Below are 24,215 nucleotides of genomic sequence, written 5' to 3' on the forward strand. Positions count from 1 at the left end.
ATTGCCCTGCTTATCTGTAGATGACAGAAGTCTCACTTACTGTAATCATATCTGCACAGATGCAATAGCAGTCTCACTCAAGACAGTTATTAATTCTTAGTTTTTGTCTGGACCAGTGAGGACGGAAAACATACGACATTCCCAGTGATTATTTGATGGTTGAAAGAATTCTCAAACCATCTTAAAGCATGCAATATAAGCCCGACTGACATACCATGTGCGCCTAACAGCCCACAGCCATGTTTCCTTCTAAACACATTAAGGTTTTAAGCTAGTTAAGGTCATAAATAACAGCAACTTCTCTTACCTGGAAGGTCAACGCGTCTCCGTCATTACTTAATGCAGCAGCAATGTGTACCGTGTCTCTGTTTGAGTCCCCCGAGCACTTCAACAAGCTAGTAATCATGTAAGCCTGGAATTCTCACAAACAGCTCTCTGACACACATCAAACACATCCACATCAAACCTGTGCTTCCAGTATTATGTAAAGCTCTACACTTTTACATTGTATACAAGTGAAACAGGTTTAAGGCTAAAGCGTGTAGCGGCTCATATTTCAAAAACCTTCAGACACTGAAAAACAAAAACAAAGCACGCCACACTTGCCCTGCTCTGACTTGAAATTTCATCCTCTACTGGCATGTATATATCTTTTTTAACCTGAACCCACACTGGTTTAATACTCTTTGCCTGTGTTTAATCCCTACAGCAGATTTGGTTTGAACATTTAAATACCACATAGGTTTTGAGGTCATTAAAACAAGCTTATTTTACTCTCACCACGAACATCAGAATCCCGTCATTCTTTAAATGCAAATGTTACTTTTATAGAGCACATGTGCTGTGTGGAAGTTTGTGGACGTCTGCTGCTCATATAGTGCCACCAAGCTTTACAGGGATAGTCTAAAGCTTTTGAAGAGGAGGTGTATGAGGTACTTACCCATAGTCACTGTATTACCTACAGTAGATAGAGGTCAACATGCCCCTAAGTGTGGAGAAGCAGGCAGAAGTACCACCACTGAAGCTCAGCAATGTTCTGCCGTGGACAGAGGAAGAAGCAAAATGTATTTTAGCCACCTAAAAAATCAATAGCAGTTTAGGTATAGGCTTTACTCGGAATATTTTCACCACATAACCTTGGGGTCAGACGGCCCTTTAGGAGCCGCTGTTCTACCCTTGCCATAATCGGTTAGTTTGTTTGTGTTATTGTGTCACCAAAGTCACACAATAACCGAAACTCGCCAACTGAGGCGGCGGTACACCAGGAGTTCTTGTGGTGGCTTTGAAGAGATAGAAACAGCTGTCTGACAGCAAGATAAAGCAGTGAAAATATTCTAACTATAGTGCACTTAAGCTCATAGTGATTTTTTTAGATGGCCATTTTTAGGTGGCTGAATCTGTTTTGCTGCTGCCACCGTCCACAGCACACACTACATAGCTTAGCTTTGGTGGCGATGCTCCTGTCTGCTTCTCCAAACTGGAGACATACCAACTGGCATCTACTATAAGTGATACACTGACAATGGATAAGTACCTCTTACCTCCGTACCCACAATAAAGCCTAACTATCACTTTAAGTGGTTCCTGGGCTGGCACACAGTCAGTTGTCGAATGACATGTGAAGTGTCGCCAAACAGGAGCCATCCTTGCACGCAAGCAGTCGGCACGCTGTTACAACCTTAATGACCTGATACTTAAACACAGACTATGAGGTTGGGCATTTCCTAAACAAACAAAGATTCTCTCCTCCTCTGCTCCTTTGGCTTCTCTTAAAGAATATTTCCCCCTTACAGAAAATGTGGGGATATGATAATGAATTATTGCATAAACTGAATTTCCATTAAAAAAAGTCAAAGTCTGTTGAGTGACACAAGCTAGAAGACAACATGAATCACTATGGAAACACAACCCTCACAGAAGTGAAGAGTGACAAAGGGTGGCATTCAGGAGCTTAATCAGTTTGCCACAGCAAGCAGCACAGGGAGAGACAGTGTGGAGACAAACAGTCACACTCTGCTTCCTCCCTTCAAACACAGAGGCCACGAGAAGACCTCTTCACACCTTCCCTCACCCTGGCACATTGTTCATCTCTGTTGCAGAGCAGTAGATAAGGGAGCAGTGTTGTGCTCTATGGCCTGAACTAAGCTGGTAATTAGTTTATGGGATAATCTTGAAGGCCTAAAGTGGTATTTAGTTGGGTTGGTGAAGTCTTTTTTTAAGAAGTCCAAAAAACAGAAGGAATTCTGTGTCAAAATGGCTGTTTATTTACAGTAGGTCAAGTCCTACAGAAGTTTGAACAAAGACAAATTTGCAAAAGTTTGACTTAAAACATAAACCTTTTATAGGATTACACTGTAATTTTATTCTATAGTGGCCATGTATCAAAAATCAATTTTTGGTGTCCCATAATTTGAATTTTGGTGGTGAGAAAACAATTTGTTTCAGATATAGGCCACACAAGAAGAACTAGCCTATGTCTTTAATTTCTGTTAACAATCATTTCTGTACTTAGTTGCTCAGGGCCGAGGACCTATTAATACGGCACTGTTGCCGTGTGTGTGTCTGTTTATGTGCAGGATTAGCTCCAATGACACGAGACACCAGAAGAGACACTTCAGTTTTCAAACACAATGCAGTCTTTCAAGAGGACCTGAAATGTGGAGGAACTTGTGTACATGATTATTACCAGCCAAGACAACGTCGCGACAGCTGGTATTGTTTTCACCTTTTGTGTGTGTGTGTGTGTGTGTGTGTGTGTGTGTGTGTGTGTGGTCATGGCAAGATGTGGTTCTGCGGAAACCATTGTAACAGGAACTACAACAGAAGGGAATCTGAGGATTTTGCCAGATGTCTGCCTGTTTGTAGACAGATTTTATCACTGCGTCACAGCCATGCAAGATGCAAGCACAGAACTTTACAAGTGTGTAGTTAAGTTCAAAATGAATTCCAAGTCCAAGCAAGGAGTTCCCCTGGTGCCCCTGGTCCACATTCGTTTTAGGTTGCAGATCACTGTATCGCAGCTGAAGTGTTCTCTAGCCTTTTTTCTTTATTCATTAAATTTTCTATTTAATGGATTAAGTGAGTTGTGATGGGTCTACTGTTTTTATGTAGCTCTGCTTGTGTTTGAGTAGGCTATCATAAGAAATTCATATGCATTTATTAATCAAATACGTTAACTTCTCTCCAGTTGTTGGTTTAGCTACAACCATATATCACTTTCAACTAAGGTTGGGTCGTAACCTAAAAGCCCCCTCCCCCATCCGTCCATTCGTCCATCTGTCCATCCATCCATCCATCCATCCATCCATCCACACCATCACTAGGGCGTGGGTCTGTGGTGGCAGTGATAGCACTAGTTGTGAGCCTAAACAGTAACAACTGTGATTTATCTGACAGATAAACTGAAGTCTGCTAAATACGCATAATGGTACCATTTTGTAGATTTGCCACAATCACCATGATCAATATCTGATCCGCTCACATCTGCTGCGCTAACTGCGTTTTTGTTTTTTTTTAAATTCACTGATGTATAAATATCACAGGTCACAGTAGACGTGTCATAAAGTAAAAAAGCAGCATCTAGAGTAAGTTATCAATAACTTACAGAAACACTGCATGCAATAATTCAGCTGTCCAATGTGCAATACAGGGCGGTGCTTAATGTGGGTAGAGTCAAATGTTTAACTTCGACCATGTTTAGCACATTTGACTTACTCAATGGCACCACCTGAAGGTGGACGTCAATACTTCATGAAGTACAAAATCATGAACACTGCAACCATATTACACTGGTATATTTGTAAAATAATCTGTAATAAATCATTGGCTGCATGTCAAGAAATAAGGATACAATTGCAAATTGACCTCTTGGTTCTCTGTCGGAAGAGCAGAGCACAGCATGTGTCAGCTGGAGGCTGCATTTGGGCTGTGAGATAGAGCCAGGTGGCTGAGAGTCAAGCCAGGGCCCGAGAGGCAGTCACAGCGGGTCAGAGGAGAGCCAAGGCCTGCAGAGCATGTTGGAGGCTCCACATCCAGGGGTGTGTTGACTCCTGCTCTCCAACATGCTCTGCAGGCCCTGGCTCTCCTCTCACCTTCAGCAAGCCCCTCTGACCCAGGCTGTGCTTGGGTCCTCTGCCAGAGAACCAGAGCGAGGGTGGGAGGGCAGTAGAGTTTGTGCCCACGGTCCTATGCCGGCTCTTCGCCATGTGTCCACACAATATTACGCCTGGATGATGAGCTGTGGACTCTTCTCCATTTTTTCAGAGAATTCGTAGGTCGGGACCTGACGAGAAAAGTAGCAGGATCCATAATAATGCTTAAATTCATCAAATTCAGTGCTCCCTAATGCTATTTTCCAAGCTACTGCGGCCATATTTCACCGACACTGACCCTACTGCATCCCGCTGTCTCCAAAGCTGCAAACAGCAGCTTTGGAGACGGACCTTCAGTTAGCGGCTGTAGCAACTCAAATTCAGCCGATGCAAACGCCAACTGCCCGCTGGATCTGCAAGCTTCTGTTGCTGTCATTACAAATGTCAGACCCAGCACTCGCGCTGGCCACCAGCCTGCTGTGACCCCCAGCGCTGGGTTACCTGATAAGCTATGGCTGATTTAGTGTTGCTACAGCAAGTCCGTCTCCACCTGTCCAGATGTGCCAGCTGTTTTCTTCATGGCAGAAGTAGTCTCATAGGCTAGTGAGGCCGAGAGATACCGCAGAGCAGCAGCTAGCTAAATAGCAGCTACCGAGTCACAAATGCTAATGCAGGGAGGCGTTCACTGTTGACTCCACCCACATTGAGCATAACCCTGAACTACACACTGAAGTGATGAAGTGAGGGGCTTCACCTTCCTCTCTGTCACTCACTCTCTAAACACCCCCACACCCCGCCCCATCATCAATCACGTTTCAACATTGTCATATGCCAATTTGCTGGACATCGCCCAATCATACAATCAACAACACATGTCCACCCAGAACAAATTCTTATACCCATACGTAATTTTCTGTTTCCAGTTGAGACAGTGAACACACCTGTTGACACACTTAACTCCTCACATCTCACTATTCTTCTCATTGGTGGGAGGAAAAGAAAGAACCAACAATAACAGCCACCCATGAAGCTTCAGAGACTTCCATGCGCATAGTGACAAGTTGTGATAAATGCCATTTCATGATGCTTAAAAATAACAGCTGTTGCTCGATCCTGAGGATTAGCCTTCATCTCCAGAGGGTTCAGACACAGAAAGTACTGAAGCCTCACCTCAGGGCGAGACCTGCCTGGTCTTGCAGCAAAGCACACCCCATTGTAAGCACTCTCACCCTCCCACGTGTCCTCTCCCACCCTTCCTTTTCAACACCAAAAACACAGTTTGTGAATGTCATTACTCAAGCTTTAGGTAGGACTAAAAGACAAGGAAAAAAGAAAGGAGCGATTTTCCTGTCACTTTGAAAAAAACGCATTTGGATCTTTCTTCAAACAGCCTCCACCTGCAGCTTAGTTTCTTCTCAAAAAAGACAGAAAGGGATGAGGAGTAATATTTTTACCTTAACATCTGTTTGTCTGGATGAAGAGTCTGAGCCAAGACTCCAATCCCATAAGTGTGTGTGACATTAGGAGGTATTATGCATAATCTGTGCAGATTTAAAATAAAATATGATTCCTGGCATATGGGGCAATAATGATACACAGACAATGCATGATAACATTCTACCAAGATAAATAAAAGTGAAATATTTCTGAAGCATCGGCTGTTAATTGCTGAAATTCTCTACATTAACCACATGTGGGAGAAAAAAAAACAGCAAAGGCAATTTATCTGGCGTGGTATCTACCGCATTTACAACCTCATCACATTTGTGAAAAACTCATCTGAAGTAAATTACTTATCAGCTTACTCATGATGAGCTGGCAATCACTGAGTTATGAAGCATCTGCTGCAACATGTCAAGAGACTCTGAGTCACCTCACCCAAGTGTACCATTAAAGCCATTTCTTAAATATCATTACATGCAAAGCAAGATCTGACAAGGGCTCACAACACATTATCAATCCGATAAGTACAACCCTCTTTTTTAAATTGAAATGTAATGAAGAAAATAGACCACTGATACTTCATTTATGAGTCATATGATCTCAATCAGTGAGAAAAGTCAACTAAAACACAATCAGGGTCATTCTAATATAAGAGTGACTGATGTTGGATAAAACTATTACAGCACTAAAGGAGGCATTTCATGTGCTCCAATTTCAGCCTGTTTTAACCCAGTTAACCCTGAATCTGTTGAGTCAATGCTGTGGCTCAGAGCCAATGGCGCTTGAGGAGTCTCATCAGCTCAGTAGGTCTAAATTACTCTTGGGACAGGAAACATAGGAGCTGTACCTTGCATCACCCTGCGTGAATGATAGCCTCACTGCCGTCTAACACAGGCCCATGACAGGGGTACCCCTGTGAAAGTGTCAGGGCCTTGCTTCATTAGCATTTCTGGAACGCCATGAATGAAAGTGTTTGTTCTGGTCTGCGCGCCCTATTGAAAGGGTCCATTAAAGAGTGTTTTAGGGGTTCCACTGTGTTGGGTCGGAAGTTTGGGAGCTGGTGTACTGAGGAAAGTGCCAGAACAAAGGAAAAAAAATGTTCTGAAGGACATGGTGGCCCGGATCAATCTGTATGCAGATGATACACTGCTTGACGTCTTTCTGCGTGTGAACAGGTGGGCCACATAAAGTGACAACATCAATCAGGTTAATAAATGTTTCAATACAGACACAGAACTTGTTGGCAGGTTGTGATTACACCCACAGTGGCTGGTCCCACATTCAGAGCCAAGTATCAACTGAAGCCTGTTTACTGTAAGTCAGAGATTGCAACATCCCCCCTGGCAACTCTGCTGGCTAACAATTACCAAATACCTCACTTTCACACACAAGGGTACTGCTAGTAGCAGGGAATACATTAGACTGAATGTGTTCTGTTTTAATGAAAATCCAACATGCAGCTGTTGGTTAAAGAGTCAATACAGAGAAAAAAATACATTTCAAAAACAAGCTCATATAGAGACTGTGTCTTAGGTGTTTGTACACTTGGATACAAGCTTTCCCTTTTCCAGATCAGCAACAATGACCTTCAGCCTTAATTTAAAGGCAGAATTTGAAATTTCCCCCTTCTCTTGCAGTTCTCCTCCCCCTGTGCTAAGCCCCTCCTGACAGATGACCACAGGCACATGCACACGCTTCATACAGTAACCCAGTGTTTAGAAGAAGGAAGAAATTTAGCACCCTGAATGTGAAGCATGCACCTGTGTGGTGCTCTCAGAGTATGGCAACCTTATACCAGGAGCGACTTCAGAGATTAGGTCGGAAGTACGGTGGAACACACAGACGAGACGTAACAAACTTTATTAAAAGACTTTTAAATACGTTTGCTGCCTCTAATAGTGCGTGTGCTCGAGTATACTTCCAACCTAATCTCTGAAGTCCTCTCCTGAAGTAACTCAGTGTTTTCCATATATTGATTAATTTAATCTTTTTTTATTGTAGAGCTGCGCACAGCATATTCGCTCAGTCCCTTCTTGCACCACTTTCTGTCTCTCTATTCATCAGACCATAAATGAGACAAGAATTAGCTAGCTAATCACCCCAAGGTCCCTCTGACTTGCTCCTGGCCGCTGTGGATTGTCCGCACAAGAATAGAAATGGAAGTGAGGAAAGTAAACAAAAAACTTAAGTCAAAACAGAGTGAAAACAAATGTGTAACATAAGGTAAGATTATCTTTTTAGCCATTGAGCTCTTTAACAGAAATGGTTAGAAATTGTTTGTGTTGTTGTTTAATAGTATACAGTAAATATAATTTGTTTTTTTCAACATTAGATTGTGTTATTAATGTCCTAACTGGCTAACTATCGTCAAGACACACTTCCCATTTCCCTTTTTGAATGACGACTTCAGACTACTACCATCTGCTGGTGTGGAGTTATTTCCTCTCACGCAGGTGCCAAACATATGTGTTAGTTGGCCATCAGTTAGGATCTTTGAGGTGTATTCAGGTGCAACTTCTTTGCCGAGACTTATGACATGTGAGGCAACGCAACAGTTGCTGCTAGTTCTTAAGTTAGTTCTTACTTAAACTGGTTTAACTGTTTTACTAGACTTATGTTCACACAGTACTCATGTAGAATTTAAACAGACCCCTATGAGCCAATCAGAAAGCATTTCTGTATTTCTGCAAGCCTCGTTATAGGGGTAAGATTATTATTATAGTTACCAGTCCTTCATTTCCAACGTGACAGAAATAAACTATGTTGTTGCACTTTAATGTGCAGATTTATTCCAGAAGAAAGTCAGAAACTCAAATCTCCTTAAAACAAGTGTTTCAAGCTGCCTCACCTTTGTCTATTCAAAGAGTGTTTCAGAAAAGCAGAGAAATGCATGCTGTTTTGCCTGAACCTCTACATGGCCTGATGACAATGCAAATGTATGTGAACACCTGCTGTAAAGGTAGAACTGCATACAAGAGTCTTGTGTACTGTGAGTAAGGTTGTGACCCCGCGAACGCATTAAAGTTAGGGAGCGCAAGAGAGACAATAACAGACACAAAGCAAGAGGGGGGAGCCGAGAGTTTTGGGGGTTATATCTACGGCACAGGAGAGAGAAATCCATGGGAATTCATCTCATTAGCATATGAATCAAATTCCAGCAGCAGGAAAAGACAGACATTCAGTTCAGAGCTCGTTGTTAGGAATACCAGCAGTGGATGAGCAAAATCATTGGGCTGAGTGCAAGGGTCAAAGTTAATCCTTCCATGGTGTGCTACAAAAGCAGAGCTAAGGATTTCACAGGCCTGGGGAAAATATGATAAAGATAAAACAACATACCATGACACACTTTTAGAATTAAAACACGTGTGTATACAACACTTTGCAACGTGCTCACCACTGGGGGGAAACCGAGCATTGAAAAGGCTGCTGCTTCTAGTGGTTATAAAAACAAAAACCTCTAATATTTTCAACATATGTTTTAATTTAATGCATGGCTACCCTCTTTTTCATCAGTTTGATAATGCAATCATTGTTTATGTCAGAAATGTCTACTTCTAGCCTCTAAAATGACAAGAGTTTATCATTTTCTTTGACTACGTTAACACCTTGATTTAAATGTGACTTGTATCCAGATTGCCCATATATATTACCTTTAAAAACACAAAGAGTGACAATCAGGATATTGCCTGCATTTTCAGAGACAAAACTGGCATGAAAATTAAACAAATATTTAAAACGTGAAAAAAGTGATCACCAGGAAGAATACATTGCAGATGAGGGACACAACCCAGTAGTGTTAGCATCAGATGAGAGAGAGACAACCATGTGCAATGCAGCTACAGCATCAGGTAAAGAAGAGCCACTGCTACCCTGCTGGTTTGGAACAATCATGAGCTATTACGTATTAACCACATGGTTGTTGTACGTGGACTGAATACACACTTGTGGTCAATGTGGTCACAATCAGTCCCTGACTTCTATTGGTCTGGCCGAGTGAATCACAATCCAGCCTTGGTGTGTTTTGGGTGCATGTACTTTCATATGAGTGAACAGCATCTGATTGCACCCAAAATTTTCCCACCAAAATTAGTGTGTGTAGCATGTCTTTCTGTTTTGTTTTGTTTGTTTTTTTCTGGTGCATCATGTTTAACTTCACGACAGGTTGGAAAACAGGTTATTAAACAGTAGAAAGCAGCATGGAGGCCTGTGAAAATGTTACAGTGGTAATTTCTAGTTGTAATATCTCTTTCTCATTCAGTCTCTCTTTCAAAATCAGTGCAAACTAATTTGCAATGATGTTGAAGCACTGCTTGGGTGGAGACAGACGCTGTTTTGTGGTGGCATGTCATTGCATCTTGCCAGTAAAGGGGCTAAAATTAGCCAGCTCATCTGTTTGTTGTATTTCTATCATTGCCTAACAGAGCCAATAGCCAATAAATATCTGTGACTACTAGGGCCACACCTGAAAGTTCGAGATTCGAATTGTCAGTCGGAGAGCCCTCAGTTGACTAAGTTTGCTTCAAGTATTGCTTCTAGTCAAGCAGTCGTGCTAGTCAGTGTGCTGTGCAATGACCTTCTGGGGACGTTTCGTGCTCCTTCACGATACTCTTTGGTACAGTCAGCAGCAGAAATACCTTTGTCTTCACTCGTCTGCATAGAGGTGGTGAATTTACAACTCACAGTAGCTTAAGAGAGACACAGTCTCTGGCTTTTGTTTGATACCTGTGTTGGAAAAAAATGTGTTGCACATTTCCAAACCATCATTAGGGCACTTAGCTTGTTAACTAAGTGAATGCCACTGTCACACTGACCGTCCTGCTGAGCCCACTCAAATTTTACAATGTTATATGAAAAAGAATTGTCAAATATTTATATCAAACAGCCAAATCTGATTCGACTGTCTGAGCTGGGTACAGCCCTAGTGACTACTGCAGAGTCTTTTGATCTGTTTGTGAATGCCGACTGTAACCTTGCCCATTGCTTTCATAAGCCAGATGGGTTTTTTTGTGCAGTAAGAAAGGGGCTATAGTAAAACTATCTTTTTTCTGACTGTTGGTTGAACAAAATAAGACATTTGAAGATGAAAGGGCTTTTTGTTATGTTACTGAGAATCAAGGAACACTGGAAATGCTACAACGGAAGAAAACTAAAAGAGACATTCTTGGAGCCTACTATTTGTCTCTCATTGGTGGCAGGGACCTGTTGTAGCTCAAGTAGATCATCCCAGGCATAAAGCAGGGCAACATGTATGGACATGGAAACCATGCGTCATAGCCGAATTCTTCACTCTTGTCAAACTCAGACAACCTCTTATTATTATGGTCCCACACATGAGCCTGCTGTACAGTCAGCTTCAGTGTTGATCAAGAGACATGTCTTGATTTTGAACAAGCCTATCTAAAGTTCAGGTTCTCTACAGGTTCCAGGACCAAAACAAAACAAAGTTTGCAATGATCCACTCAGGAATCTGCAGGTGGTGAAAACACGCAGAGGAGGATGTTTACTTCCTAGTCTGGCAACTGGGACATGCTGTCACTGTCAACAAGGCTATGTGCTGTATATGTCACAGCTTATTTCTGTATTTCTATCTCAAAGTGAGCGTTTGTCTCGAAAGAGGGGTCTTAACAGTGAGGGCACTGTTCAAAAGCAGGACTCCATATGAATGCCGTAAAGAGCATTTCAAGTGCCAGCAAACCATGTTCCTCACTTGCTCGGAGGAATGCAGCCTATTGTCAATTGAACTTGTACAAAGGCTCCTGCAAGTGCAGCACAGGGGGTAGAGGGAGGCTGAGGACAGCATACGTGACCGCCCCCGGAGCCAGATCATCCCTCTTCTCTTGTGCTCGCTGGAGAAACTTCAGTTACTCCAATTCAGACAGGGTGCAAAGTTATTTGTGCCCCCTGTGTGAGGCGTTGATTTCACCAAACAGTTGTCGGCTGGAGCGGTCATGACCTTTGCTCTGGGTTGTTAGGAGCTGCCAGAGCTGAGAGGCAGAAAGCCAGACACCATGGTAACAAGACTGCTGGTATCTACGCCGGAAAGATTTACTGGGAATTTTAAAGACATTTCATACAAGCGTAATCCCTTGACGGATGAAAGTTTTGATGCAAACAAATCTGTCAACAAATGTGAAAAGCCAGACAGGCTGATGACACAATCAGTTTCTGACAGTGACCCCTCTATTTTAAACTGCAGCGTTGATGGCGACGAGTTCCTGTGTCAGTGACTCCTGTAAATATTTCACAAGCATTCCAACTGTGGATTGGCCGTCCTCGGTGGAGAGCAATAAATTTCCGCACCAAATACACACACCGGTGCACAACCCCTAAAGTTTCTCTTTCATGGTCATCTTCTGATCAAAGCCAAGCAAGCACCATTAAATTATTGCGCAAGGAGTGGGGAAGGGATTCCTGCGTGTCCTTTTATGGCACAGAAGTAGGGAGTCGATGCACAAACTAATACTCACAGCAGGAAAGACCTTGAGAACGACACAGCAGAGCCACCTGCCATTCTTTGTCAGACATAAAGATTCTCCTTTAGATTCTTTTTATCCATTAGTTTCGTATCGGAGTGCTGGTTGATGATGGAACGTATGGTGCAGCTAAGCCAATTTTCGTTTCATCATTTCAACATGCAAAGTTTAATCATGATACTATGTTTCTGACAACTGCTATCTTCTCAAGTACACAGGCTGCTGAATTTATTCATGTATGCAGTATTCTGAGATTATCTTCTTAAACAGTACTTAAACAGTTAATCCACATGAATGCTTTCTCCGAGGCTTTTGATATGTAAAATATGTGATTATTGTGCTTCTCTAGAAAAGCAAACACAATCACATTTTTTCATGCTTCGGGAATAAGAGATATATTTTGCAGACTTTGCCGTCTAAAGCACTCTTTGCATTTTGTTTCCCCACATATAATTTTGTTGAACTGATGACAGTAATATATGAATGATTTGATGGTGAAATTGTAGCGTCTCAGTCAGAATATGTTCAATTACACTTAGTTGTTGTTCCTACTGCAATTAGAGTGCTTTGCACATGTGGAATAATTTAGCATCTTATGGCTTTTTAACAACTTGTATCTTTTGCAGGGATGAGAAACCTTTAATTGCTTTATACTAAATGATTGTGTTGTGTTTTCGTCTCCCTTCCTATACTTTCTAATTGAGGGAATCCCCTACTGTGTCTGCCTTGTCGATACAGTTCCAACGCAGAGATCGATTCCTAGAAGCTCTCAGAATTTGATAACAGCAAATGCACACATTTAACCATCTGAATTCCCTCTGGAAGTCATATGCAATCGAGAAGGTCTTATCTGACAACTAAATTAGATTATTAGGTTATATTCCTTCATGCAGTGGCTGCATGTTGACAGCACATTGTTGTCGACTACATAAGTGACTGGCATGGAGTTTTACTCTTCCCAGAGCGTCCCTGATTAAGTGGCTGAGAAACTCACCCCCTGCCTGGTAAGGCTCTTATACTGCACTAGCTGCTCCTGATGGATAACAATGAGCTGCTCAGATGCTGACAGCAGCTAAATATACTCTGTTCTGTCACGACACATTTGGCTGCATTTCAAACTCATTCAATGCCTTATGCAACAACAAAATGCTGCATACATATGCTACATACAACATTTCATAATCACATATTAATAGTATAATATTTACTTCACAAAGTTTCAACCTCTGGGAGTGTTTGTTTATGACTTCTCTAAAGCCAGTGTTTTCCCTAGAACTGCAATATAGTCAATTCGGTAAAACTCCTCCAACAGGCTCCAATTATGCAATTACAGAGGTTGCTGAGAGGCTATTATCTCTCTTTTTCTCTGAGAGCCAAAGTAGGGAGGTGGAGACAGCATGCCTGGCATGTGGCAACACATGCTGGACATACCTGTCCCAGGGTGACGGTGTGTACAACCTCTGAAAAAACAGCAAGAAGTGATTTACTGAATAACACTTTTACGTTTATGTTCTCTCATTGTTGCCACCGGGGAGCCATTTGCCTTGGAAAGTTTTGATTTCCATTTCACGGTGTCAAAGCATTATGACATTTTCAGCGTGAATCCCTTGTCAGTTTGCATTCAATTGCTTGCTTCCTAAGAAGTGCACTCAGACAAACCACTCACCATCTGACATTTAGAATTTATCATCCTTTCTCTGCCTGTAATAAACCAGAAAATGTCGGTGAGCCATGGATTTGGAAGGTTCAATTGGTATTTGTATAGAACGCTTTAGTCAAAACAATCTGCGCAATACAGTATTTCTTAGAGAGAGAAGAAGAATATTTAAATCTTTAAACTGAAGAAAGCAGAGCCAGACACACGTGTCAGTGTGTTTAAGTGAATGGATGGATCCAAGCAGAGCTGCAATGATCAACACTTTTACAGCAAACATGCAAATAAAGGAACACTGCATATCCAGTTGATGCAACATAAGTCCTCCAGGCCTTTAGGGGCAGCACTAAGTGGGACAGCTTGATTTATCAACCCAAGAGAGGGAGACCAGACGAGACAGTTTAGGTTTTTGAGGCAGGAAGAAAAATGGAGTAAGTGGATTTACTTAGCTAGCGATGTCTATACAAATCTGTTTCTGTTTTACAATATTGTAAAACACTAATGCCAAATGTAAAACGAGAATACCTGCCTTCTTATGTCGCCTCTTAACTCAACTTTTCTTCCTGCTTCAAAAACAAATGCACCAAAGATACTCTCTAAGAAAAAGATAACACATTACAAACTGCGCCAGTGGTACGCAATGGTATAGACTTCCAGACACCTAAGTGGGCGTGGTCATCTCTCCCTGGCATCCCCTCACCTTGTTTGGAAGTGAAGTAAACTTCGTGTGGATAGATGACATCAAATCCAAAACAATACAACACTATATACAATACAAGTTTGATATTTGCTCCTTATTTTACAGCTCGTTTTTATCTGCTAGCTTAATGTCTGATACCAACCCAGTGTAAGATCACTGTAGTGGTTGCCAAATCTCGCAAGAGTGTGTTGCTAAAACAGAGACGCATCTCGAACACAATTAGTTTTGTCCTGATTTTCTGTCTAAAAAAAAAAAGAAGATATTTTAGTGTCAGAATGTTTGGAAGGGTTGGGGCTTGTGAAAAATGGGTACGATATTTACATCAGTAAAAGGAAAAGGAAAAAGGAAACGGCCATAATCTGTACTTATGTTTGCTTTTCGCATTGGGATGAATGGACTCAGGGCTGCTGCTAGTCCCCTAAGGCGGCGGGGCAGTGGCAAAACCCACATGTCAGATATATTACATGGTTTATCAGTGGTCTCTGAACACACTCTCTCGACTGGCCTCTTTGTCTCAGACTAAGAAATCAGGCTCTTCCGCTTAGCGCTCCCCCTAGAGGCCTGGGGGAGCAAGGATCCCAGGATTCCCCCTGAAGGTGTGTTGTGTTGACATTTGGCTTTTTGCAGCACGTTTCCATTGTTCTATTTCTTTTGGATTTTCATATGTGTTTTTGTGTTTACATTGTTTCTAAAGCTGCAGCACATTTCTCTGAATAAAAATGTTTTGGGCCAGTGTCATGTGTTCCTTGTCGGCCACCAAAGTTTTCTGACCTTTTACGGACAAAAATTGTGATTGCTTTGAGGGCTACATTGATTATTATCATGATTAACTAATCAACTAATTAACTGCAGGAAAGATACTTCAAATATCTTGTTTTATTCAACCAGCACGCGTTATTATATGTACAGTTTAGCATTTATCTCAAAGTGCAGCTGAGGCTTATGGGAATTCTGCGATAGGTTTTAAAGGCATTCTCTCATGACGTCTTAGACCTGTGGAAATGTCTTGTTTGTGTTACCACATGGCCAACGGACAGCTGACTGAGCCAGGGTCATTTAAGACCACATGACCCTGTACATGTGAAGGGGGTAGAATCTGAGCGAGATGACACCACGGCTGAACGAACAACTGGAAGTTTTTCAAACTTTAAATTAAAAGCTGACCTGTTTCTCATGTAACACCATGTTGTACTGTACAACAGATTTATTGAAAGCTTGGCCCGAGCATCACCACAGGGAGCGAGGATCCCAGGAGTCCCCAATTACCGCATTTCAGTCAAGTTGGGTCACACAAAGAGAGAGAGACTCGACCCATTTCGCTATGACAAAGCTGCACAGGAGTGAATGGGCCAGCTTCACAGGGATGAGCGTCGCCAAAGCTCTGGGCAACTCACCCGTCACCTCTCCTCTTCACTTTCTGAGTGGCCAGACAGAGGGACAGACTCAGAGAGAGCTGATCTCACTGTGAGCCATTTGCATTCATGTTAGGCAGTCTGACTTTTAAAAGAGGTAGAAAGCAAGCGAGCGAGTGGGTTTAACATGACTGTAAAGCAATATCACCCACATTAATGTAAATCTCTAACAATCACAAAACTCCGAAACACTGCCAATGAAAATCCCCAACTCTAATTAACACTTTAATTAAATCTGCTGTAGGAAATGTAGTGATAAATGTTGCCCAGCAGGAGGGATAGGGAAAAGACAGAACATCTCAATTGCAATCAGCATGGCCTGCAAGAGTGTGATACAAACTCTGTATGTTCCTCACTTTCATTTCCCTTGACAAACCATGTGCCACAAAATCCAATAATGAAAAAGTGAAAACGTGAATTAACTTTGAAGTTCATTTTGGTTAGGGAGCAGCAGGAATAGCTACATTATGGTGGTTACAGAAATAAAGGTAAACATAAAGCACACTAAAGAGATCACAAATTATTATAAGACAGTGCTGCAATATGATGTTACATATTAATTAGAGTTGTTGTGCATACTGATACCAGTATTGGAAATGCCTCTGAATATATCAGGTATCAGCAAGTACTATGCACCCATCACGGAATTTGCTAATGAATATTAAAGTAGTTTCAAATCAGGATAAAATGGCAATTTTCTCAAAAATCTGTTCTTCTTCGCTGCTCTAAAACAGTACCCTACACAGCAAATTGCACTGTGTATCAACGGGCATCTACGGTTTTAGAGCAGTGAAGAAGAATTGATTTCCAACAGGGTGTCTACAGATATAACCAAGTTAAATTTAGGACTTTTTAAGACCTTTTTAATACCACCCTATACGAAACATAAGACCAAACCTGCAATGGAATACACATGACATATATCTGTGTGTAAATAGTCTTTCCCAGTGAACACACTGATGTCATTTCAAAATGAACAGTAAGGAAAAATGACAACAATTGGGTGAGTTTAGGTTTAATGTGCTTAATGTAAAAAGAAAACAAAATCTCATCGCTGTCATAAATGCTATTTATTATTGCAATTCTTCGGTCTGTCCAATGATTGTAAACAGTCATGAATTTAAGACAATTTAAGACTTTTTAAGGCCTTATGTTTAAAAAAAAACACCTTTATTTAAGACTTTTTATGGACCTGTAGACACCCTGTCCAATAAATAATGTAATGTTAGCCATAAGCAAAACGTCAGATTAGATCATATAAGAAAATACTGTGGCGTTCATTCTCTGTATCTATTTGTTCATGTATTATGACTATGCTTTACAAGCATCACAGCAATCCTTTCGCATCCACACAGGGTAGCATACAGCTGCAGATGCGCAACTTCATGTATCAAAATCTGTATATTGCTGTATATATGTTTTGCTACATTATTGATAACATCTTCATTATTAATGTAATGGGAGAATGTTTCTGGCACAGTTGCAGGTACAGTCAGGGTGAAAAAACCCTTTGAATAACTTTGCACATAAACATGCCTGATATCCAGAGGGAGGGAGAAGCTTATAGAGCAGTGAAGAAGTACTGCATTTCCAGCACAGACGAGACAAAGTCAGTACTTGTTCAGACTTTCTGCTTCACTCTTTTTTTATATTTAATCCACTGTACAATTGTCCAATAACCTGCATGGGCACAGATTGAGTGCTGGTTGTTTTGTCTCTGAGCTCCACAGGGATCACACAGCCCACAGCAAAGGCTTTACCTGCTCCTGATTTCAACTGATAAACTTTCAGCTTGCAGTGATGGTTTGATGGAGTGTGCTGGCTTTACAAGTTCTGACTGTATGCTGGCATCCCAATTGCTCACCATCTACCTCTGTGTCTGTGCTGAATAGCTTTTCGGTCTCAAACCTGAATAAAGCAACATTGTGTAGAAGTTCATTTAGTTGTGCAGCTTACCCATAAGACGAGCAGCTGGGGTGATGACAACAGTCCTTTTTCACCTATGGAGGTTTCCTCTTCAGTCCCCTCAGGAGACGCTCGTCGTGTCCAAAATAAAGTGATGGTAACTTTCAGTCCTCACAACTCCTGCAGGAGGAACACTCTGCAACAAGTTAATGAGGTAGTTTTTAACCCTCAGTCGCCCAACGTGAGAGACTCTTTGACTGACGGCCAAAAGTGCGCAGTCAACAACTGCAACTATGACTCAAGTCTCCACAAGGTCGTCTCTCTATTTTGGAAGCGACAGAGGTCAAAGGACAAGCAGTGACTCTGAAGACGGTGCGCCTGGAATGGCTGCTGTCATGCACTATAACCGGAAAGCACCCATAGGCTTTGAGTCAAATATGTGCGTATACAAAACACGGGGAAATATTTCACTGCGCGTGTACGTGCGCGCGCGTGCGGAGTGTCAATCAAGGGGAAGGCGCGAGAGCGGCGTCATCACTTTCCCCCTCTATTCACAATAACTGCGCACAGTGCTGCTGCTGCTCATATAAAAGAAGCACAGTTGAGCCTCCTTATTAATGTCTGCTACATCTGCTATTCGTGATTTCAAAGGTCACTCACTGCTCATTCATGCACGTGATTACAAAGGAGGATGGATGTCTGCTGAGTGGGCTTTCCCTCTCTCATCTTCCACTGTAACTTGCCTGCCCACATGTAAAGGTGTAACAGCTAAGTATAATTTAATGCACAAGTAATACTGTACAATAGGATAACTCACATGGGCACCTAAAGAGTGAGAGAAAATACCTGAAACTCTGCCAGTGTTTGTACAGACTGACACACCCATCTGAGTTCACTTCAGCTCAGTGAGTCAACACAAACAATTAAGACTATAAGAAATAGAAATGTATTGTGTGTTTTACTGTCCTAGAATTGAAATGTTCTGTCATCTGAAGTACTTCTTCACCTGTCTGAAGGCATGTGAAGTGCAGGTATGTGGAGAGAGAGCATTCTCGACAGTAATTACACATGTAGCTGACATAATAAGGCACAGTGTTCAGATGCTCTTGGCTATTAAGTCAAGAAAATTTTAAATTAATGATCCAACTGAGCACATCAGCAGGGTAAGCTGAGACCAGCCTCCAGATGACAAGGGGATTTCAGTATGAGTAGAGATGAAACAAATAGTGAATTAATAATAAGAACTGATAAATCATTTCATTCTTTTTTGTAAAGGTAAGAAGAAGAAATAGAGGAAGAAGATATACTGAAAACATACAGATGCACAAACAGGACATATACATGCATTGTATGAAGAGGTGTCAGAGCGAGGGGCTGCCCATGCATCCCCGAGCAATTGGGGCTTCAGCGCCTTGCTTAAGGGAACCTCGGCAGAGTCCAGGAAGTGAATTGCCACCTCTCCAGCTACCAGTCCACACTCCATTCTTGGCTCGGACGGGGACTTGAATCAGTGACCCTTTGGTTCCCAACCCAAGTCCCTATGGACTGAGCTACTGCCGCCTCAGATATGTGAATTCACTGAATTTTCTCTTCTATGGTAGTAAACTGAATAACTTTAGGAGTTTTTGTTAGACAAAACAAGCAGCTGAAATATATTTGGGCTTTAGAAAATTGCTGTTTCCCCCACTATTTTCTGACATTTTGTAGATAATTAATTGATTCATTTAAAAATTATTGTCCGATCAATCGCTAATGAAAGTAGTTATTTATTGCACGCCTATCTCTGGCATTTATTGAATATAATAGAGTGTGCCAGTAAACCCGGAACTCCTTTAGCGTTTTTAGCACTTCGGGTTCTCTCGTCTAAAAGTCAATACGTTTTTTGAATGGGATTTTGGTAAAATGCCTCAAATAAGGTCTGTGGTTAACAAAAGCTTAAGCAAGTTTCAGGTTTTGTTCTACGACATAAAACACGTCAGTAAATACCCTACTTGTGAATTTTGAAGCTTTTACGTGTCGTAAAAAAGGCGGTTGCTAACAAGTTGCTCAATACGACTACAAACCCTGTCGGGGACATTAAACGTCATCACCCCCGAACAGGCGAGAGTGCTGGCAGTCCGCCATTACAGCTTCTTATTTAGCTTAAACAGTCCGATTTCCCCATTATACAATGTTTTTAAAATAAAGCGGCCGAAATCAGTTGAAAGCTTAGTGGCGGTGACGTCAAGAGTCATGCGACCGTGGAGTAGTCATGTAGTCCGTTAAAGCCTAACGTTAGCTTTTTACTTCTGGCGATCGCATTTAAGCTTCAAATGCGGTATGAAAGGTGTTCATATGTGAAGATTATCTCGCTGAACAAAACCTGTAAGTATCATAAACTTGTGTTAGCCACAGAGCTTATTTTCTGACATAATCCAAAACACAATGCAAAAATCACATTCACTTTTTCTTCCGGGAACCAGCGCGATGCTAAACGTCCGGGTTTTGACGTCAGCCCTGGCACACTCTATAGGAAGATTAGGAAGTTTTGACACCCAGAGAGCACTAAAATGAGAATTTCTAATCTTATTAACACAAGTTAAAGCTCCAGTGTGTAGGATTTAGGAGGATATACTGACAGAAAATGAATATTATATAAGTATGTTCTTTTTTTGTTTTTTACTGTTTAATCACCTGAAAGTAATAATTGTGTTTTCCTTTACCTTAGAATGAGCTGTTTATATCTACATGAGGTCTGCTTTGTTTCACCATCATATTTCTACAGTAGCCCAGAACAGACAAACCAAACACTGGCTCTAGATAAGGCCTTTTGCATTTTAAAGCCAGCCACCGTAGTTAGCAGCCCCTCAGTGAGCAGCATGGAAAACCATTTTTTTTTAAACATGATACTGCTTTATTCAGTGTTTTTACCAGTTTAAGTCACTGTGTCAGTTTATTTAGGAGAGGAGGAGATCTCTGTGGATAATTCAGCTCCTGGCAAAAAACCTTCCGATGAACAATGAACACTGAAGGAATTCTAACCGGGAGAAGCTTCAGCTGGTTGCAATCTGCAGTCTTCACCAGTAGGTGCCACTAAATCCCCCTAAACCTGACTGATGCTGCATAAAACCTTTTGTAAAAGGGTGGCATTATAAAGCAGACCGAGTACACAGTTCTGTGGTGAGACAAATTCAAGACCTAACTAATTGAACTGATAACTGGAAATCAAATGTAAAAAAAAGTTTCAGAAATGGAAAGGATAACCTGTAGAATCCAAAATCAAGAACAATTTTTTTTGAAATGGTGAAATAAATGGATTAAATATGATGACCACAATTAAACAACTATGAAGGATACAGCTCTCAAGAGTTTAAAGAGTCTTTGTGTGTGTGTGTGTGTGTGTGTGTGTGTGTGTGTGTGCGCGTGTAGGTATATAGAGATATGTATGTCTGTACTGTATATGCATGTGTGTATGTTTGTGTCAGACCAGCCTACTGCATTTTTATTTCTATATATTGTTACTATTATGTATTTATTTTCTCTACTTTACTATCATTATTTTCTTCTCGCCATACAGTAAAATATGTAAAGATCTTAGGAATGCTGTTAGCAATGGCATCATATATAAGCAAATTTAAATCGACATTTACTCCTGCACTCCTGCAGTAAAGTATATCTATTAAAAAGCAAAGTAATTCAGTGACATTTATCCATGGTGTGCCCCTGATTATTCAGCTTCACTTTATTCATCACACACAGTGCATTTACCTTATTTTCTCATGGACATCCCGACAACACAGATAGAGCACTTCATTCCATGCACAGTATGTTTTAGTTGACACTGACTTTGTAATCAAAGGATGTAAATCACACAGTCAAGGATGAGCTGCCTCTCCTGTAAACCAAAGTGTAAAAATAGACTTTTGTTGACAAGTGCTCTTAGTTGGACTATAAATTTGAGATAGCAATTTCCAGGCATACATCAGCATTCAAGGTTAATGTTAGGCTTTTAAAAACGCTCTTGAGGCGAGGCTCTTCAATGTAGTCGTACTTTTTGTACAGCATAACTGCCACAAAACAAGTGCTTCAATTTTAGATCAGTTAATCCAAAGAAATGTTTGCAATTCAATCTTATAAAAACCTTGATGCAGTCAAACACGAACAAGTTTACTCCCATCAACACATTTAGACCATAGATGAAGCTTTTCACTCTGAAGTTCTCCATGCCATGCTCCGCTCCCACAAGGTCCAAACTTAATTGTAAGGCTATAGAGAAGAAGCTTACATTCCAATTACCACTCGAACTGGCAGCAAACACTGTGTCCTGAACCTTGACATTACCCTCTATAGAGAGAGACACCAGAGAACAGCTTGAAGATCACACATTTTCACCCATTATAAGGCCATTGTGCTGCGCTGACCTGTAATCTTGACCTCAAGTTGTGTTTCTCTCCAGCTCAAAGCACTTCAGTGACTATAAGTGAGATCTATAGATTCCCCTACACGTTAGAGTCGCAGTACGTATAAAAAGAAGTAACTCTTTAGAAAAACAGTGTTTTGCCAAAACTGAAAACTCTTTATTCAAATGTTAAGCCTGGCATGTCATAGAATTTATTTTTTTTTATCAATATATACAGTCCCAAAGGTAGTTCACATTGACCTCTGCCCTGTATTTTTTGAGCTACACAGAAAAACATGTAAAATATGTTTGACAGAGGAAGGAGACAATCTAGTTGCCATAGTAATGTATGTATAATTTTTTTTGGCGGCAGGTCTCTCCTCCTGTGGTATAACGATGCCCCCTAGTGACATCTCTGATGGCCTTGCACACCAGGGAAGTATACACACAATCCAGGAGAAGTATTTTCACAGTCTTACCCCAGCAAGTTTGAAATAATTTAACAAGCTTTCATTGCAATTTTAGTAAACCCTAGACACGTTCAAGCATCACATGTTGATGTCATCTGATTTTAGAGATGCTGGGCAATGTGAGTTCACTGGTAAATCTACATAAAGGTTATGATTTATGTCCAGATTTGATGTGCACTATTAACATCTATATCACAGTCTGAGTCTCATGCAGTAGATGTACAGTGCTTCTTTTTTCAGTGCATCTGAGCATGAATAATAATGTCTACCAGCTGCAGCACAACTGCTTCTCCCACTGCTCGTTGTTGTTGTTCTTGGTTGAATGAAAAAGACCTGTGTGGATTTTTCAACTGATTAAGCAAGAAATCCTCTGCTGGTGTTTCTGCTGCTGAGTCTGTTGTGCATATATTTTATTTATTGGAGTCAAACACTGGAGGGAGCTTCTGAGCCCATTTCCCTGATGTTTCAGTACTGCTGTCTTTTTAGTTCTTTCAGCCATCCAGGTAGTGTTTTCACCCCCAACAAAAGATTATCAAATCACCAAATCTACTGACCTTGTAGGTAAGAAAAATTTCACAGCTCATCCGAAATAAGTCTTCAACATGGTGTTGCAGGTGGTTCAAAGGACTGGTGGCTCCCTGGTGACCTATTGGCAGAGGTGGTGACTCTAGTCACATGACTTGGACTTGAGTCGGACTCGAATCACAAATCTGAGGACTTTAGACTCAACTTGACAAAATCACAAAAGACTTGCAACTCAACTTGGACTTTAACATCAATGACTCATGACTTCTCTAAGCTTGAGCCTTTTTTTTTTTACTTGAAAATACTTGATACCTTCCAGAGCCACAAAACTTCCAGGTGTTTCATCATTTATAGTTACTTATAAGTCAAGGCTAATATTGACCAAACTCAAAATTCAGGACTTCTGTCTTGACTTGGAACTTGACTTGGGATTTGAGTGCAGAGACTTACCTGTGATTTGCAAAACAATGACATAGACCCACCTCTGTTAAATGGTCTAAGACCTCACTGTACATGCCATCTTATTAAACTTGTGACACCCTTAATGACCCCCAATTAACTTTTCAATGTCTCCGCTCCGGCGATAGTTGTGGCCGGAGATAATATGTTTTTGGGTTGTCTGTCCATCTGTCCATCCGTCCATCTGTCCCAATTCTTTCTTTTTTCTATTCTTAAGAATACCTTGAGAGATTTTTTCTTCAAATTTGGCACAAACGTCCATTTGTACTCAACAATAAATTGATTCGAGTTTGGTGGTCATAGGTCAAAGGTCAAGGTCACTGTGACCTCATCTGTCTTATTATTGTAAACATGATATCTCAAGAACACCTTCAATTTCTTTAACTCGGGCACAAACGTTCACTTGGACTCAACAATGAACTGATTAGATTTTGGTTGTTGAAGATCAAAGGTCACTGTGACCTTGCATCTGTCTCATTTTCATGAACGCAATACCTCATATGGGTCCTTGAGGGAGTTTCCTCAGATCTGACACAAACGTCCGACTGGACTCAAGAATGAATGCTTAGAATTTGGTGGTCAAAGGTCAAGGTCACTGTGACCCCGCAAAACATGTCTTTGACATAACTCAAGAATTTATATGTAATTAGGACAAAATTTCACACAAATGTCTGACGGAATAATGATGAAGTGAGGACATTTTAT

General features: G+C 41.1%; 1 protein-coding gene across 10 annotated transcripts in view; it reads right to left on the reverse strand.

Moving 5' to 3' along the window:
* The window catches only part of LOC126403202 (neural cell adhesion molecule L1-like protein), a 77,122-nt gene extending 59,134 nt beyond the window's left edge, over positions 1–17,988 (reverse strand). For 2 of the 10 annotated variants that reach the window (XM_050065732.1, XM_050065731.1), the window contains exon 1: positions 17,730–17,988. The gene's annotated coding sequence lies outside the window, so the exon portion shown is untranslated. The remainder of the gene's footprint in view (positions 1–17,729) is intronic. The other 8 variants (XM_050065728.1, XM_050065725.1, XM_050065729.1 and 5 more) reach the window with 8 other exon arrangements.
* Between the last annotated feature and the right edge of the window lie 6,227 nt (positions 17,989–24,215).

Source organism: Epinephelus moara, chromosome 16 (assembly GCF_006386435.1).
Source record: "Epinephelus moara isolate mb chromosome 16, YSFRI_EMoa_1.0, whole genome shotgun sequence".
Lineage (NCBI taxonomy): Eukaryota > Metazoa > Chordata > Actinopteri > Perciformes > Serranidae > Epinephelus > Epinephelus moara.